Source organism: Phyllobates terribilis, unplaced genomic scaffold (genome assembly GCF_046119375.1).
Source record: "Phyllobates terribilis strain yellow unplaced genomic scaffold, ASM4611937v1 Scaffold_5__5_contigs__length_657084704, whole genome shotgun sequence".
NCBI lineage: Eukaryota > Metazoa > Chordata > Amphibia > Anura > Dendrobatidae > Phyllobates > Phyllobates terribilis.
This window is the reverse complement of record NW_027362765.1, coordinates 79,021,499-79,038,906: the sequence shown is the minus strand read 5'-3', so window position 1 is coordinate 79,038,906 and position 17,408 is coordinate 79,021,499. Positions and strand designations below refer to the sequence as shown.

The following is a 17,408-nucleotide window of genomic DNA, read 5'->3' as shown; positions in this document are numbered from 1 at the left end:
GCAGTTTCTCCATGTCTGCCACTCTCTTAAAAACAGTCAGGAAAGCCTCGACATCGTCTTCCAAAGCTATTTTCTGGAAGGCCTCTTATACTGTTCGCTTCACATGGATACCGTCACTTTGGTTGGCAGAAGTTGACACCGCCCTGACCTGAACATTTTCTGCCAAGAGAGCCATCGGCTGCTGATGCAACTGCTGAATCAGGAGTTTGTTGGTTTCTTGTTGGGCCCTCTGTTGCGGCTGCATATTAGCCTAGACCAGATGCTTATCAATCTCCTCCATGCTTTCAGACTGTGTTTTTAATGCTGTAGCTGCCTTTACACTGGACATTCAATCTTTAACCCCTTCATGACCGGAGCATTTTCCTTTTTTGCTTCTTCGTTTTTTGCGCCCCTTGTTCCCAGGGCCATAACTTTTTTTACTTTTCGGTTATTATGGCCGTGTGGGGACTTATTTTTTGAGGGACGAGTTGTTTTTTATTTTTTGTTTTTACCACGTTCACTGAATGCTAAAACTGACCTGCCAGTATGATTCTCCAGGTCATTACGAGTTCGTAGACACCAAACATGTATAGGTTCTTTTTTATTTAAGTGGTGAAAAAAAAATCCAAAGTTTGCTAAAAAAAAAAAAAAAAATGGCGCCATTTTCCGAGACCCATAGTGTCTCCATTTTTCGTGATCTGGGGCTAAGTGAGGGCTTATTTTTTGAGCGCCGAGCTGACTTTTTATTGATACTATTTTGGGGTAGATCTGATGTTTTGATCACCAATTATTGCATTTTATTGCAAAGTTGCGGCGACCAAAAAAACCACTACAAGCAGCACTTGTCCGATCGCCTCTGCTATATACAGGCGATGAGCAGATCGCCTGTACGTAGCAGATTTGCTCCCTTGCTATGAGCGCCGACCACTGGGCTGCGCTCATAGCAATCTGATGCAGACCCCAGGTTGTCATGCCAACCCATCGGTGACCCGTGATCATGTGGGGGGTCACTGATGGCCGGGGTAAGTGACGCACATCCGGTTTGCGCAAGTTAAATGCTGCTGTCAGTGATTGACAGTGGAATTTAACTAGTTAACAGCTGAGGGTGGATCATAATTCCACCCGCGGCTGTTGTGGGCACATGTCAGCTGTATAGATCAGCTGACATGTGCCCGGTTTAGTGCGGCCTCAATGCCGGAGCCCGCACCAAACAGGGAGTTATGACGTGGGGCACACTATTACATACCACGTCATAAAGGGGTTAAACTGTAATCACCTGAGCTCTTTGAGACATCTGGCCCTCATTCAAACACCAATTATAGGGGTTCACTCTCTTGGTTAGCTGCTTGGAACACGAAGCCACAGGTTTTTTTTTTTATCTCACACCCGGAATAGTGTTTATTTCCATTAGTTGTATAGTACCAAAACAAAACCATAAACATAAAATCCCAAGCCTTGTTCAGGCAATAATTAATTGAAAGGGTATGTGTTCAAAATAATAGCAGTGTGGAGTTCAATTAGTGAGGTCAATCATTCTGTGACGAAACAGGTGTGAATCAGGTGGCCCTTATTTAAGGGTGAAGCCAGCACATGTTGTACATGCATTTCTCCTTGAAAGCCTGAGAAATATGGGTCGTTTGAGACATTGTTCAGAAGAACCGCGTACTTTGATTAAATAGTTGATTGGAGAGGGTAAAACTTATAAAGAAGTGCATACAATTATAGGCCGTTCAGCTAAAATGATCTCCAATGCTTTAAAATGGAAAGCAAAACCAGAGAGACATGGAAGAAAACGGAAGACTACCATTCAAATGGATCGAAGAATAGCCAGAATGGCAAAGGCTCAGCCAATGATCAGCTCCAGGATGATTAAAGACAGTCTCAAGTTACCTGTGAGTATTGTGACAGTTAGAAGACGCCTGTGTGAAGCTAATCTCTTAGCAAGAAGTCCCCGTAAAGTCCCACTGTTGAAAAAAAGACATGTACTGAAGCAGATACAATTTGCCAAAGAACTCATCAACTGGCCTTATAAAATTATATACATTTCTCTTCATGTTTTGAATTATGTATGGAAATAAAATTTAGTATAAAGATTGTGCGCTTAACTCATGTTTTTGAACACACTGCTATTATTTTGTACACTACTGTATATTCCAAGGCAATATTTTAATATCTAAACAATAAAGACATATAGATCCAAATACAAGAATTTAAAATAAAATGTTTTATATTAATTGTACATTTTTTTTTAAAGAGAATGGCCAGAGCGTCTCAACCTGACCTGAGAAGCGTGGAAGGACATTGCTATACATGATCAGCACACTTTCTGAAGCAACCATCCATTTCTTTACTTTTCTCATCTGTTTAGTAGGACACCTACCAAGTAGCTGAGACAAGTTACATTTCGGGTGGTTGTCTGCATCAGTAACTGTGTTAATCACAGATATGTGACATTGAGATAAATAATTCAGAGGATTCTACACTTCAGCTCCATCTCTGTATGATGTTATTCTGCTTTCCAGCCAGTCTTAAAGGGGTTGTCCACTACGTTGACATTGATGCCCTATCCTTAGGATAGGGCATCAATGTATGATCGGCCAGTGTCCCGCTTGTGGCACCCCCGCCGATCAGCTGTTATCCGGAAGTCCTTACCTGCGGTGCTCGGCCGTCAAGTTGTAGTGGCCGCCGCTTGTTACTGCACATCCACCTCATTCAATTGAATGGGAGGCGGATGTGCAGTTACAAGGGGCGGCCACTACAATTTGACGGCCAAGCACCGCAGGTAAGAACTTCCGGCCGGCGGCAGCTGCCACCGGCACCGATAACAGCTGGTCGGCGGGAGTGCCCACTTGGATAGGGCATCAGTGTCAAAGTAGTGGACAACTTCTTTAAGTAACAGCTTCCAGGGAGGACAGCCCTCTACTCTATCTACTACTCCCCTGTGTGAGTACTTTGATGTTGAAGAAGATTTGCTTTCCGTGTAAAACATTTACCACATTCAGAACATAAAAATGGCTTCTCCCCTGTGTGAATTCTCTGATGTCTAGCAAGTTTTGATCGAACACTATAACATTTTCCACATTGTAAACATGAATATGGTTTCTCCCCTGTGTGATTTCTCTGATGTATAACAAGACTTGATTTCCCTCTAAAACATTTCCCACATTCAGAACATAAAAATGGCTTCTCCCCTGTGTGACTTCTCTGATGTCTAGCAAGTTTTGATTTAACACTATAACATTTCCCACATTCTAAACATGAATATGGTTGCTCCCCTGTGTGATTTCTCTGATGTGTAACAAGACTTGATTTCCCTGTAAAACATTTCCCACACTCTGAACATGAAAATGGTTTCTCTCCGGTGTGACTTTTTTGATGATTAACAAGGTGAGATCTCTCTGAAAAACACTTTCCACATTCTGCACATGAATATGGCTTCTCTCCTGTGTGTGTTCTCTGATGAGTATCAAGATAAAATTTCAATGTAAAACATTTCCCACATTCTGTACATGAAAATGGCTTTTCTCCTGTGTGAATTTTTTGATGTCTATCAAGTCTTGATTTCATGCTGTAACATTTACCACATTCTGAACATGAATATGGTTTCTCCCCTGTGTGACTTCTCTGATGTTGAATGAGTTGATACTTCCGTGTAAAACATTTTCCACATTCAGGACATGTAAATGGTTTTTCCCCTGTGTGTGTTGTCTTATGTGTAACAAGATGTGATTTCATTATAAAAGATTTCCCACATTCAGAACATGAAAATGGCTTTTCCCCTGTGTGATTTCTCTGATGTATGACAAGAGATGATTTCACTTTAAAACTTTTTCCACATTCGGAACATGAAAATGGCTTCTCCCCTGTGTGATTTCTTTCATGTGTAACAAGATTTGATTTAACTGTAAAACGTTTCCCACAAACTGAACATGAAAATGGCTTCTCCCCTGTGTGACTTCTCTGATGTGTTAGAAGAGTTGATTTCACTGAAAAACATTTTCCACAATGTGAACATGGAAATGGCTTCTCCCCCGTGTGACTTCTCTGATGTGTAACAAGATGTGATTTCACTGTAAAACATTTCCCACAATCTGAACATGAAAATAGCTTCTTTCCTTTGAGAGTTTTTTGGTGTTCAACATATTTTTCATTATTTTCATTTTGATTAACAGCCAGTGATAAATTAGTGGGTAAGACCTTTTGAAAAGTATCAGATAGCTTTTTGCTTTGAAAGGCTGAAGGTATATTTGGAATAATGGTATGCTCTTCATCTGTATTTGGTGGGATACCATGATCTTCTGCTTTAAAAACTGAGAATATCAGATGTCCTTCTGAGCTCCTAGCACAGTCATCTGCCAAGAATAAAACTGAATTATTTTTTCCAACAGTGCCTTAAAATTTCATTACTCGTTATAATACATTATTATACATTCTATAATGTTTCTATACTAATTGAAGTAAAATTGAAATATCAACTTACCAAGACAGTGGTGGCAACATTAGTGTCAAAACAAGGACTTATAGTTTATGTTGTTAGGACATGTGTTCTTTAATTGCTTAATTTCTCTGTTGGACCCAAATGTCCAAGTTTTAGTGAAATATTTAGCAGAGACTCTTGCAAGGGCTTGTAAGTCAGTGCTTTTAGGTGGTGTCTGTCTTTCTCACGCACTCCCTTACCATTACATGTACTTTAGAACAAAAGGAAGCGCTGCCATGAGTAACAGGGGTGTTGGTAAGAGATGCCCCAAGCGTATCGCTGTAGAATACAGCTTCATTCCCCTTAACAACACCCCTGTTACTCATGGCGCTTCCTTTTGGTTATTCCCTATCTCCATAGGTGCTTGTGAGTCCTCAGCAGCCATGTTGTCCACATGGCTTCAGCCTTGACTCTAACCATTGGGGACTTATCCCCTCTTTTTTCTTTTTTACATACAAGTACCATGCACCTCTCTTTCCTATATTTGATATTATATCCTATGCATTTTAGATCACACAGAACCTTATGTTTTCTATCCTCTTATGATATTGGTGGTTGCTCTATCTATTTTAAAAGGTTTCCTTTCAATTATTTGGTATTATATAAGGATATTATTTGATGATATTGCACATGTGACCTTATATGAGGGGGTTCTGGGACACTCATTACCTGTATTACCTATTTGGGAATTAGTAGATTAGTAATATAGCGCTAGCCTGGTCTATTGTGGACCTATGGGGTATAATTTTTGGCATCATTTTGTTTTTTTAAATGTTTTTCATGTGTGTCTACTATGGTGTTTAATAATAAAAAATACATACTTTTATTAGGATCCGGGTGTGCTCATCATTAATGTGTTGCCTTTCCCATCTCTCTCTGTGCATTGTTGATGCTATACATGATGCAGCACCCTATCTGTGATTCTTGTATTTAGTGGTGCACCCTGCCTTTCATATACGTATACACTTTAAAACAGAGGAGACACAGGGAAGAAGTATTGTCATACCCAAATACTAGTGACTTTGGAGCAAGTTAAAGCCTTGATTAGTACATGGATTATTTAAAAAAGGTCTGTATATTTTTTCCTATTTAGCAAGACTAAAGAGTGGTATACCACAATGGAGAACAAGTCTTTTATATTCCTTTATATGTGATCAAAACAGAATATGGAAGTATTGTAAAATACCAATTTCCACAACAGTGCTGCCCTGACCGCAAACTTGGGTCCTTTTAGAGGGTGATATAGAATTTGATCACCCATGGTGCTTTTTGGATATCACATTTGTTAGGGGCTCACTTGGTGAGGTGGATCTGCTGAGCTACAGATGAGGGTGCACAGCACGGATTGGAGCGGTTAATGCAGCAGATATGTGTTAGTGGTGTGAGCACACTACCTGAGTACTCAAGCTGCGAGAAGCCATCTGAGTGGGCCTTATAATGACTACGAAGAAGATGTCAGTGGTGCATGCTGGATTAACATAATAACCTGACATAAATAAGAGCAGAGACAGAGAGACAGTCACAACACAGAGAAAACTCATGGTCAGGCGCTTCTGCTAAGATGGACAAGTAACAATATAGTTTCTGGATTTTATTTATGTATCATGTATCCCATTATACTGCGCACTGACCTTTATGCTGCTAGTTTCTAATTTACAGATAAATTGTAAATTTATCTGTAAATAATTGCTGTTCAGATGTTTGTTTTGCATATGTTATAAAATGAGTTCTGAATTTGTTATCTGCTAAATGTATTATCACTACGTCGCCATCTGCTGGTCAGTATTAATTCACCACTCACTCTCGTTCATTCCAATTAAGTTGATTCAAACTGGGCGTGGCTTCGCATGGCAGTTGGTGGGTCTCTTGCTCTTAGCAGCCATTTTATAGCCTGTGCTGCTCTGAGACAGGAACCACTTACTGGGCTAGCAAAGTCATCAATTTCTAACCAGCAGCAACCGACGTCAGCAGCTTCAGAGAAAGCGACAGTATTGTACCATCAAATATCATTATAACCTGTATCCGGTTTTCAATAAACCAAGTCTTGAATTGCATCCTCGCTGTGGTTCTACATTCAAGTCTACAGACGTTGAGCCTGCGATGGTCCTGTCTGCTCTGGATTTTGGATACGGAGGTAAAGAAAACAAAATCTCACAGCATATAACATATCAGCTACACATCCAATCACCTTATGGGGAAAGACAACAGTCAGAAATTGACTTAAGGAGAACCGGTCATGTCAGTTGGAGCATGTAAACTGCCCCCAGGTTGTTGTTAGTGATGCAATAAGTATCACTAACACGCTTTTTGCATTAAAATTAGTGCTGTAATCTTTTGTAAAATCCATTTTATATCCTTATATCTTACTTGCTCATTTAGTCATAGGGGTGTTCCTTTCTTTATCCAGTCCGGCTTGTCACTGCCCACTCAATTTGAATTGTCCCCGGTTTGTGCCGAAGTCACATGAATAGGCATGCTGTGGTCCTGCGCTTGCACACTGTATGTGGTCACTCACGCTTGCGCAATATGTATTGTAAAGCCGCGCGTCACGGTTCCCGTGCACGCAACTGGGAACGTGGGAGCCGATCATCACTGCAAAAAAAATCAAAATGGCCGAAAAACATCCCTCACAATTTTCTGGCACCGAAATACAAGTGCAAGCTGATTCTGAACATTATGAAGACAGGAAGCAGAGCTCACACTTGCGGCAGACAAAAATCGCATGACCAATGCGCTCTCTCAAACCGACGCTAAAAGTCATTGAAAATTACCATGCCACAAAACATGAGAAGGTCTACGGGAATGAGTCGCCTCCCTCCGGTCGGGTTTTCAACACCACAAAAGTGATGCAGTGAGTTTACAAGACGCTATTAGATGGCTGAACACAGCTCACAAAAGATACAAGAGACTGTCTGCAAAGTATGCAACCTTTCTAAAAGACTCTAATATCGACCAAGCCTTGTCTGAGTTAAGCAAAGCAGAATTAATAGCCAGAGAAAGAGACACAATGGTGCAGGGTGTTAAGGATAAAGCAGAACTCCATATTATACATTTGCAAGAAACCAGATTGCATAGGTCAAATTCATCTAAACATTCTGCTCAGTCATACAGATCGTCTTGCTCAAGAAGTTCAGCCCTGAATGATAGAATGCTAGAAACCCGCATAAACGCAGAGGAATCCAAAATAAGACGTTCCTTCACAAAAAAGGAGGCAGAAGCCAAGAGACCAGAAAAAGAGGCTTGGATAAAGATTCTTCAGACAGAGATGGAAGAAGAAATCGCACCCGCCAAGGTAAAAGTACTTGAACAAGCATTAAGTCATAGTCTTGATCCTGGTTGCCTACCACCACGGGAAGAAGAAGACCCATTTGACTACCAGTGACTATATGCTGAAACAGTCCTCTGAAGCGCCCCAAATTTTCAGCACTGTTCAAGCTGACAATGCTAAAACTTCAAAGTCAGCTCTACCTGCAGAGCAAGTGTCACCCAAAGCACCTGCCCAAACTCAAAACCAACACTCCTAAGTACCCTCTCAAGGACAGTTAATACAGGAAGATGACCACAAGGTACTTTCTGGAATGTTTCCACAACTCAATCAGCAGTCATCAGAACTTCCAGAGGCTAAACCACAGCTCAACCCTGCAGCAACATCATTCTATCCGGGAACATCTCACCCCTTTACGCCAGACAGCTTATATGTCCAAGGAGCACCACAAATTGATACAGCAACAAGGAGTGAAAAATAAGACATGTCTGAGTTTGCCAGGTTCATGGTGAGCAGGGAGCCAATCAACACCAGTCTCTCGAAATTTGACAACCGCGCCGAGAACTACAGAGTCTTGAAAGCAACCTTCAAGGTTGCCATTGCCGACCTCAACCTATCTGCGGAGCAGTAGCTTGAGCTCATGATCAAATGGTTGGACCCAGGCTCTACAAGTCGTATCAGCAGCAGATCTCGCTGCTGCCTGGCAGGGACTTGAACGAACCTTTGGCAGTGCTGAAGCCATTGAAAGGGCCTTATTCAAGAAACTGGAGACCATCCCAAAGATCAATCTTAAAGAAGTCCACAAGCTTCTGGACTTAAGTGATCTGCTCATGGAATTGGAACTCGCAAAAAGAGACCCTCCTTTGTCTGGACTGTGTTATCTGGACGCTGCCCATGGAGTGAACTCAATCGTCACAAAGCTGCCACACAGCTTGCAAGAGAAGTGGGCAGCACGGGTCTCAAGCTACAAAAGAGCACGCAATGTCACTTTTCCTCCATTTATCCATTTCTGCAGGTTCGTCGACGAACAGGCCCAGATGATGACCGACCCCAGCCTCGATTTCCTGGAGTTTAACACTGCAGCTCCAGCAGCATCATCATCATCAAGGTATGAAAGCGTCACACATAAACGCAGAGACTTTAACAACAGTGTCAGAGTTAGAAAGATTAACCTTCCACCACCTGCAGAGCCTATCGGTAAACCTTACTCTACCTCGTCGGGAGACAAGTCTTTCAATTGTGAATGTCCTATTCATAAAAATCCACACTCACTGAACGAGAGCAGAGGATTTAGGTCCAAACCCATGCAGGAGCATAAGAACATCCTCAGTGAGCTTGGGTTATGTTTCAGACGCTGCGCCTCATTGGAGCATATGGCCAGGGACTGTAAATCTGCCATTAAGTGTGAGGAGTGTTGTAGCGACAGACACGCCTCAGCTATGCATCCAACCCCACCTACCAGCGATGCACTGGCCACAGTCACCACTAGTTCAACTCCAAGTCATGGCGGGGAGCCACAGATTCACGCAGACTCTTCTACAGCTGATTCCTGCTCATGCTTGCAGGTAAGTGGGGAGGGCCACGGCACCAAATGCGGTGCCAAGATATGCCTAATCAGGGTTTACCCAGAAGGACAACCAGAAAAGGCAATGAAAATGTATGCTCTCATTGATGAACAGAGCAATGAATCCCTAGCTCAACCTAAATTCTTTGAAGCTTTTGGAATCAAGGAAGCAGAAATACCTTACACTCTGAACACCCGGCCGCATATAGACTAGTGGCAGAAGGGCAGAAGGATTCTTTGCTTCTCCCATCAATGGAGACAAGGAAATACCCTTACCAACGCTGATTGAATGTGATCAAATATCTGACCATAGGGATGAGATCCGTATCCCGGGAGCTGCATTTCACCAACCACACTTAAGACACCTAGCCAGCGTTATTCCCCTTATGGATATGGATGCCAAGATTCTAGTCCTGCTTGGCAGACAATTTAAGGGTACACAAGGTGCATCAACAGTGTAATGTTCCTGACTACGCTTCATACACTCAGAGACTGGACTTGGGGTGGGTAATCATAGGACTCTTTTAAGACTTGTGTGCTCTGGGATGGACGTTGTAAAGCCGCGTCGGCCACGTCACGGAGTCACAAGCCTGAGACCATCCGGATCATCACCAGTGACCTGATCCAGGATCAAATCATGCCTTCCCAGGACCTCTCCAGCCTGTCCCTGATCATGACCAACCAGGCGTGAGTCCTGACCAAGGCGGAGCGAGAAAAGGCAATGCAGGCTAGGAAAAGATGGAAAACGAGACGATATGTTTAAGTGTTTATTCTTGCATGCTAATATGCCTTTATCATTACAGTTTTTGGACTATATTCAAAGGACATTAGCTCAACAGCGAAATTACTTATGGAATTTCAGACAGGGAGTGTGCTATTCCCCCAGAAATAATTGCTGTTCAAATGTTTGTTCTTCATATGTTCTAAAATGAGTTCTGAATTTGTTATCTGCTAAATGTATTATTTCTATGTTGCTATCTGCTAGTCAGTATTAATTTACCACTCTCTCGTTTGTTCCAATTAAGGTGGTTCAAACTGGGCGTGGCTTTGCACTGCAGTTGGTCGGTCTCTTGCTCTTGGCAGCCATTTTACAGCCAGTGTTGCTGTGAGACAGGAATCACTTGCTGGGCTAGCAAAGTCATCAATTTCTGACCAGCAGCAACGGACGTCAGCGACTTCAGAGAAAGCGACAGTATTGTACCATCAAGTATTATTTCTGTATCCGGTTTTTCAATTGCACCTTCACTGTGGTTCTACATTCAAGTCTACAGATGTTGAGCCTGCGCTGGTCCTGTCTGCTCCGCATTTTGGATATGGAGGTAAAGAAAACAAAATCTCACAGCATCTTACCTATCAGCTACACCTCCAATCGCCTTATGTGGAGACAGAAAAGGCGGAGTTTTTTTCTCCTTGTCTTTGATATTGAAACAACATATATACTGTACAGTGGCATATAAAAATTTGGGCACCCCTGGTCAAAATTACTGTTATTGTGAACAGTTAAGTAAGTTGAAGATGAAATGACCTCTAAAAGGCCTAAAGTTAAATATGACACATTTCCTTTGTATTTTATTTTATTTTTTTCATCTTTTACATTTCAAAAATAAAAAAAATAAAAATGGGCAGATGCAAAAGTTTGGGCATCTTGCGTGGTTAGTACCTAGTAGCACCCCCTTTTGAAAGAATCACAGCTTGCAAACGCTTTTTTGTAACCAGCCAAGAGTCTTTCAATGCTTGTTTGAGGGATTTTCATCCATTCTTCCTTGGAAAATTCTTCCAGTTCTGTGAGATTCCTGGGTCGTCTTACATTTACTGCTATTTTGATGTCTAGCTACAGATTTTCAATATTGTTCAGATCAGGGGACTGTGAGGGCCATTGTAAAACCTTCTGCTTGCGCCTTTTGGGGTAGTGTATTGTGGATTTTGACGTGTGTTTAGGATAATTATCCATTTGTAGAAGCCATCCTCTTTTCAACTTCAGCTTTTTTACAGATGGTGTTATGTTTGCATCAAGAATTTGTTGCAATTTCATTGAATCCATTCTTCCCTCTACCAGTGAAATATTCCCTATGCCATTGGCTGCAACACAACCCCAAAGCATGATTGATCTACCTCCATGCTTAATGGTTGTGGAGATGTTATTTTCCTGACATTCTGTGCCCTTTTTTCTCCACACATACTTTGATCTTTTTGGCTAAAGAGTTCTATTGTAACCTCATTGGTCCACAGGACTTGTTTCCAAAATGCATTAAGCCTGTTTAGATGTTCTTTTCCATACTTGTGATGCTGAATTTTATGGTAAGGACGCAGGAGAGGTTTTCTTTTGATGACTTTTCCATGAAGGCGATATTTGTGCAGGTGTCTCTGAAGAGTAGAACAATGTACCACAACTCCAAAGCCTGCTAAATCTTTCTGAAGGTCTTTTGCAGTTAAGCAGGGGTTCTGATTTGCCTCTCTAGCATTCCTATGAGCAGCTCTAACTGAAATTTTGCTTGGTCTTTCAGACCTGATCTTGACCTCCACTGTTCCTGTCAACTGCCATTACATTCCGAATTGAGGAAAGGGCAACTTGAAAACACTTTGCTTTTTTCTTATGGCCTTCTCCTGCTTTGTGGGCCTCCACCATTTTCATTTTTGGAGTGCTAGGCAGCTGCTTAGAAGAACCCATGGCTGCTGTTTTTTTTGGCACAAGATTAGAGGAGGCTGGGTTTTTATAAAGCTGGGAAAATTGCATCACCTGGCCTTTCCCAACCAAGTTGGCTGATATCCAGGTGTGCACAAGACATAGGATTTTATTTCTTAACATTTCTCAACATTAGGTCGAGAAGTTTGGAAAGTCATTTGGACATGCTCTATGTGTGCATGAACCAAAAACCCGCCAGTCTGATGCTACCTTGCTTATTCCTGATTCTCCATGAACCTTATGGACTTTATAACAGATTGATCCAAAACTTATTGTAGATATTTGGATAATAACAGATGGATCACTTTGTTCTTATCCCCGGTGTTCCTACAGCTGCCTGTCTGTCCATGGATTACAATTGTGTATTGTTTTGTACAGCTTGCATCAACATTTTGGAATGGACTCTGTGGAGCATTGGAGATTTGGTCAGATTTATCTCTGGTCTATCATCCTCATTCCAAAGTGAATGAGTCGATCATATTTTGGAGAACTATTTTCAACGTTTGGTTTTGCTACTATGGGAGACTGAGAAAATTTGTTTCTGTGTGTTCTACAAAATATGTATAACAAAAATCAACTATATCGCAATCATTTTTATTTCATAGTTTCTCTTTATCATATATAGAAGTATACATCCATCTTGCTGTTTAATGGTCGAAATTTCACCACTTTCACCACGGTGAAAAGAGTCCAAAATAACTAGCTGTGGAAGGGTCCGAAAACTTAGTTCCAGTCTGGGTCATTCAGAGACACTGTCAGGGAGAAAACGCCTGTAACTGGGTGACGTATCGGGGGTCCTTCACCTTTCTCAAGCATTTTTGAGTCAAGTCAATTAGATCTGCACCAATGTGCACATTCAAGCATCATTACTGATTCCCAATTTTTCAAGTGTCCATTTCTAAGCCATTGATTCTCAATCCTTTCTCCAGAAGTCCCTCTGTTACCTCACAGCCCTCTCCTAATACTCATGCTGAATTCCAGGTCAAAAATTTTTGGATGTTAAAAGATTCAGAAGAAAACTATTATCATGTGGATTAGTTAAAGCTATAGTCCAAAGGTAAAAAATGTAAATCAGACCTGTATTTTTTTCTGTGTTTGAAAAAAGTGAAACTTTGCCATTAAAATGTGTTAACACACTCCTAAACATTTTAAATTGCAACACTAAGAAGAAGTTGTGGAAAAATGTTAATGATATCGAAATGATGAAACAAAATTTTCAAAAGCAACTCCAATTTATTCAGTATCAAACATGAGTGCCATCGCACATTGGCATGCAATGAAGTTATTAATGGTAGTCTGAGGAATGTTCTGTCGCTTGGACAAATCATTAAGATCTGCTGCTGGCAACTACCTTTTCCAATTGCCGATCAATGATTTACCAGATGTGCTCAATGGAAGATAAGTCCTAAGATGCTCCAGCCATGGTAGCACATTTAGGTGATGCAGGTTCCTTGGATTAGTATGAACAACATGCCGCCTGGTGCTGTTGTGCTGAAAAATGGCTTCTGGGACACTTTGGAAAAATGGTCATACTGCTTGTTTCACAAACAAATCAATGTATCGCCGAGCTGTTAATGTATCTGCAACAAAGACTACAGGGGTCCAGCTATCATATATCATGACACCTCACACCATAGTCCCAGGACTAGGACCAGTTGCTCATACATCTGTAAGCTGCCTGTGTGGCTTAAACATGCTCATGCTTTAAAGTAAATAAATCGAGATGTTTTAAAAATGGTGTTTCCATTTTTATATCATGTGCATATCATTAATATGTCTATTCATCCTGTGATTTCCATAATTCCACAACTTTTCCTTCTTGGAGTTGCAATATCAATGAGAAGTGTAAAAAGTGTGTTTTTTATTTATGTGTCAAATCATTCTGCTAGTAAAATTTACGTAAGAAAAACAACTCTGTACAGACCCTAAAATTCAACAAAATAATTGTTGAATTTAGTGGTCACCACTCACCTGTGCGGTTATCTGTAGGAATCTCCTCTTTACACCACTCATCACCCCTCACATATGTGTCTGTAGTATTAATATGGGGCAGATCTTCACCCTGAAACAAATATTGTAAAAAGTCAAAGACAGATGGAGAAGTCACGTGAAATTATTTTTACAAAAGATCATATTTTAATGTAACAACCAAAACTGAAATGCCAGATGAAAGGTCTCCTGCTTAAATCCAACCTGTCGGCTCCTAATTCTAACCAGCAATCTCCATAACCAGAAAATTGTGAGAAGATCCAGACAACATCTAATGTCTATGATCAGCTTTATCCTGTCATCTCCACCAAGTATAAAACATATATTGAATGGACAACTTATTAGGGTACTTTAATATTGCGCTTATCTTCACGTTCATGGGTCCCGTCGGGGCTTGCGTCCGAACCCCCCCACAAAACAGGATTCAGATATACAGTGGTGGCCAAAAGTATTGGCACCCCTGCAATTCTGTCAGATAATACTCAGTTTCTTCCTGAAAATGATTGCAATCACAAATTTTTTGCTATTATTATCTTCATTTAATTTGTCTTCAATGAAAAAACACAAAAAGAATTGTCCTAAAGCCAAATTGGATATAATTCCACACCAAAACTAAAAAAGGGGGTGGACAAAAGTATTGGCACTGTTTGAAAAGTCATGTGATGCTTCTCTAATTCGTGTAATTAACAGCACCTGTAACTTACCTGTGGCACCTAACAGGTGTTGGCAATAACTAAATCACACTTGCAGCCAGTTAACATGGATTAAAGTTGACTCAACCTCTGTCCCGTGTCCTTGTGTGTACCACATTGAGCATGGAGAAAAGAAAGAAGACCAAAGAACTGTCTGAGGACTTGAGAAACCAAATTGTGAGGAAGCATGAGCAATCTCAAGGCTACAAGTCCATCTCCAAAGACCTGAATGTTCCGGTGTCTTCCGTGCGCAGTGTCATCAAGAAGTTTAAAGCCCATGGCACTGTGGCTAACCTCCCTAGATGTGGACGGAAAAGAAAAATTGACGAGAGATTTCAACGCAAGATTGTGCAGATGGTGGATAAAGAACCTCGACTAACATCCAAACAAGTTCAAGCTGCCCTGCAGTCCGAGGGAACAACAGTGTCAACCCGTACTATCCGTCGGCGTCTGAATGAAAAGGGACTGTATGGTAGGATACCCAGGAAGACCCCACTTCTTACCCCGAGACATAAAAAAGCCAGGCTGGAGTTTGCCAAAACTTACCTGAGAAAGACTAAAACGTTTTGTAAGAATGTTCTCTGGTCAGATGAGACAAAAGTAGAGCTTTTTGGGAAAAAGCATCAACATAGAGTGTACAGGAAAAAAAAAGAGGCATTCAAAGAAAAGAACACGGTCCCTACAGTCAAACATGGCGGAGGTTCCCTGATGTTTTGGGGTTGCTTTGCTGCCTCTGGCACTGGACTGCTTGACTGTGTGCATGGCATTATGAAGTCTGAAGACTACCAACAAATTTTGCAGCAAAATGTAGGGCCCAGTGTGAGAAAGCTGGGTCTCCCTCAGAGGTCGTGGGTCTTCCAGCAGGACAATGACCCAAAACACACTTCCAAAAGCACTATAAAATGGTTTGAGAGAAAGCACTGGAGACTTCTAAGGTGGCCAGCAATGAGTCCAGACCTGAATCCCATAGAACACCTGTGGAGAGATCTCAAAATGGCAGTTTGGAGAAGGCACCCTTCAAATATCAGGGACCTGGAGCAGTTTGCCAAAGAAGAATGGTCTACAATTCCAGCAGAGCATTGTAAGAAACTCATTGATGGTTACCAGAAGCGGTTATTTTGGCTAAAGGTTGTGCAACCAAGTATTAGGCTGAGGGTGCCAATACTTTTGTCTGGCCCATTTTTGGAGTTTTGTGTGAAATGATCAATGATTTGATTTTTGCTTCATTCTCTTTTGTGTTTTTTCCTTGCAAGCAAATTCAATTAAGATAATAAGACCAGAGAATTTGTGATTGCAAATTTGTGATTGATTCAGGAAGAAACTGAGTATTATCAGCAGTCAGATTAGTAGACTGCGTCTGGGTGTCCGCCTCCAGTAAACATATAAGCCTGAAAATGATTCACAGCAGAGCGCACATTCACTCTGCCAGCACCATTATAGTCTATGGCCCCGTCAGCGCATACATCCAAGTCCCGTTTGTGGGGGGTTTGGACACAAACCCCGATGGGTTCCATGAACATGGAAAAAAGAGCAATGTGAAAGTACCCTAGGTGACACCCATCTAGTTTGATCTCCTTTGGCCTTCTAAATCACAGCAATTTACCACGTCATAAAGTCTACTAGATGTTGAAATTGTTATGCCAGGTAGTTTCTGATCAGCCCATTCTTCCTATTTTTCCTCGTCCCAGAGATGCTCCATAGGATTATGATCTGGGGACTATGAAGACCAAGGAGACAAGAAAAACTCGTTGTCATGTTCCTGGAACCAACCCATCACTATACGACCCATGTGACATGGAGCATAGCGGAGCTCCCCATGGGCCGGTTGCCACAGTAGTGTTGCCTCCTTCACCGGAGATGATATTACGTTTGGAAGCAGGAGGCGCTCCCCACGTCAGGTAAACCCCACATGCACACATATATTTTCCGATCCCTGACCTGAAGGGGGAGCTCTACATCCTATTCTGGGGAGCAGCCTTTTCCGGCTGGAGGGAGGAGTTAGTCAGTGAGTGTGAGAGGGAAAGGAGAGGGGGAGAAAGCAGCAGAGAGAGAAGGAGAAAGTTCTGGGGAGCAGAGCACGTGAAGAGCTCACCCCAGGCAGTGGAGCAGAGGACGACAGAGTCCTGGGTTGTACGGGCATTGCACGTCCTGGCAATCAGATCTGGAGGACAGGAGACTGCAAGTTTCCTGGCCACAAGCAGAGGCCTGGCAGCACAGTGGTATAACTAGAGCCCGGAACTGCACCCAAGATGTCAGTACCCATTATAGGTTCGCACCGCCTGCTAGTACGGAGCTTAGGGCAGGAGTGAAGAAAAGGGACCGCATGATAGCCCACAGGCATCGGGGCCCGCAACGGAGAAGCGCAGCAGGCAGGCCTCCAAACCCACCTGACAAGGTGGACTCCGATTGCTTCCAGGCTGATCGGACCCTCCTAGACCTAGTGACCAGTGCCCCCGACTCCACAGCTTTCTCTGCAGTAAAGGTAACCGGACTGCATTCCTCGTGTCTGTCTTCTTCTGCGCCTCCCCGCAGCTGTGCTACCACCGCGACTATCATCACTGCTGCCGCCCTGCTCTCTGCACCCTGTTTCCCCCGCCGCCATCCTTCATATAAGCTTTCTCAATCCCTGCGGGCCCGCTTCACCCGTCGGAAGTATTTCATCCCAGGTGCTATACCATCTATCCCCCAGGGTCCACACAGCAGCGCTGGTCATCCCTGACCAGGCACCACAGGTGGTGTCACATAAAGACTACGAATCT

At 42.3% G+C, this 17,408-nt stretch overlaps 1 pseudogene; it reads right to left on the bottom strand.

The window, feature by feature from the left end:
- Nucleotides 1-2,735: 2,735 nt before the first annotated feature.
- The window catches only part of LOC141271472 (uncharacterized), a 149,419-nt pseudogene continuing 134,746 nt past the window's right edge, over nt 2,736-17,408 (bottom strand).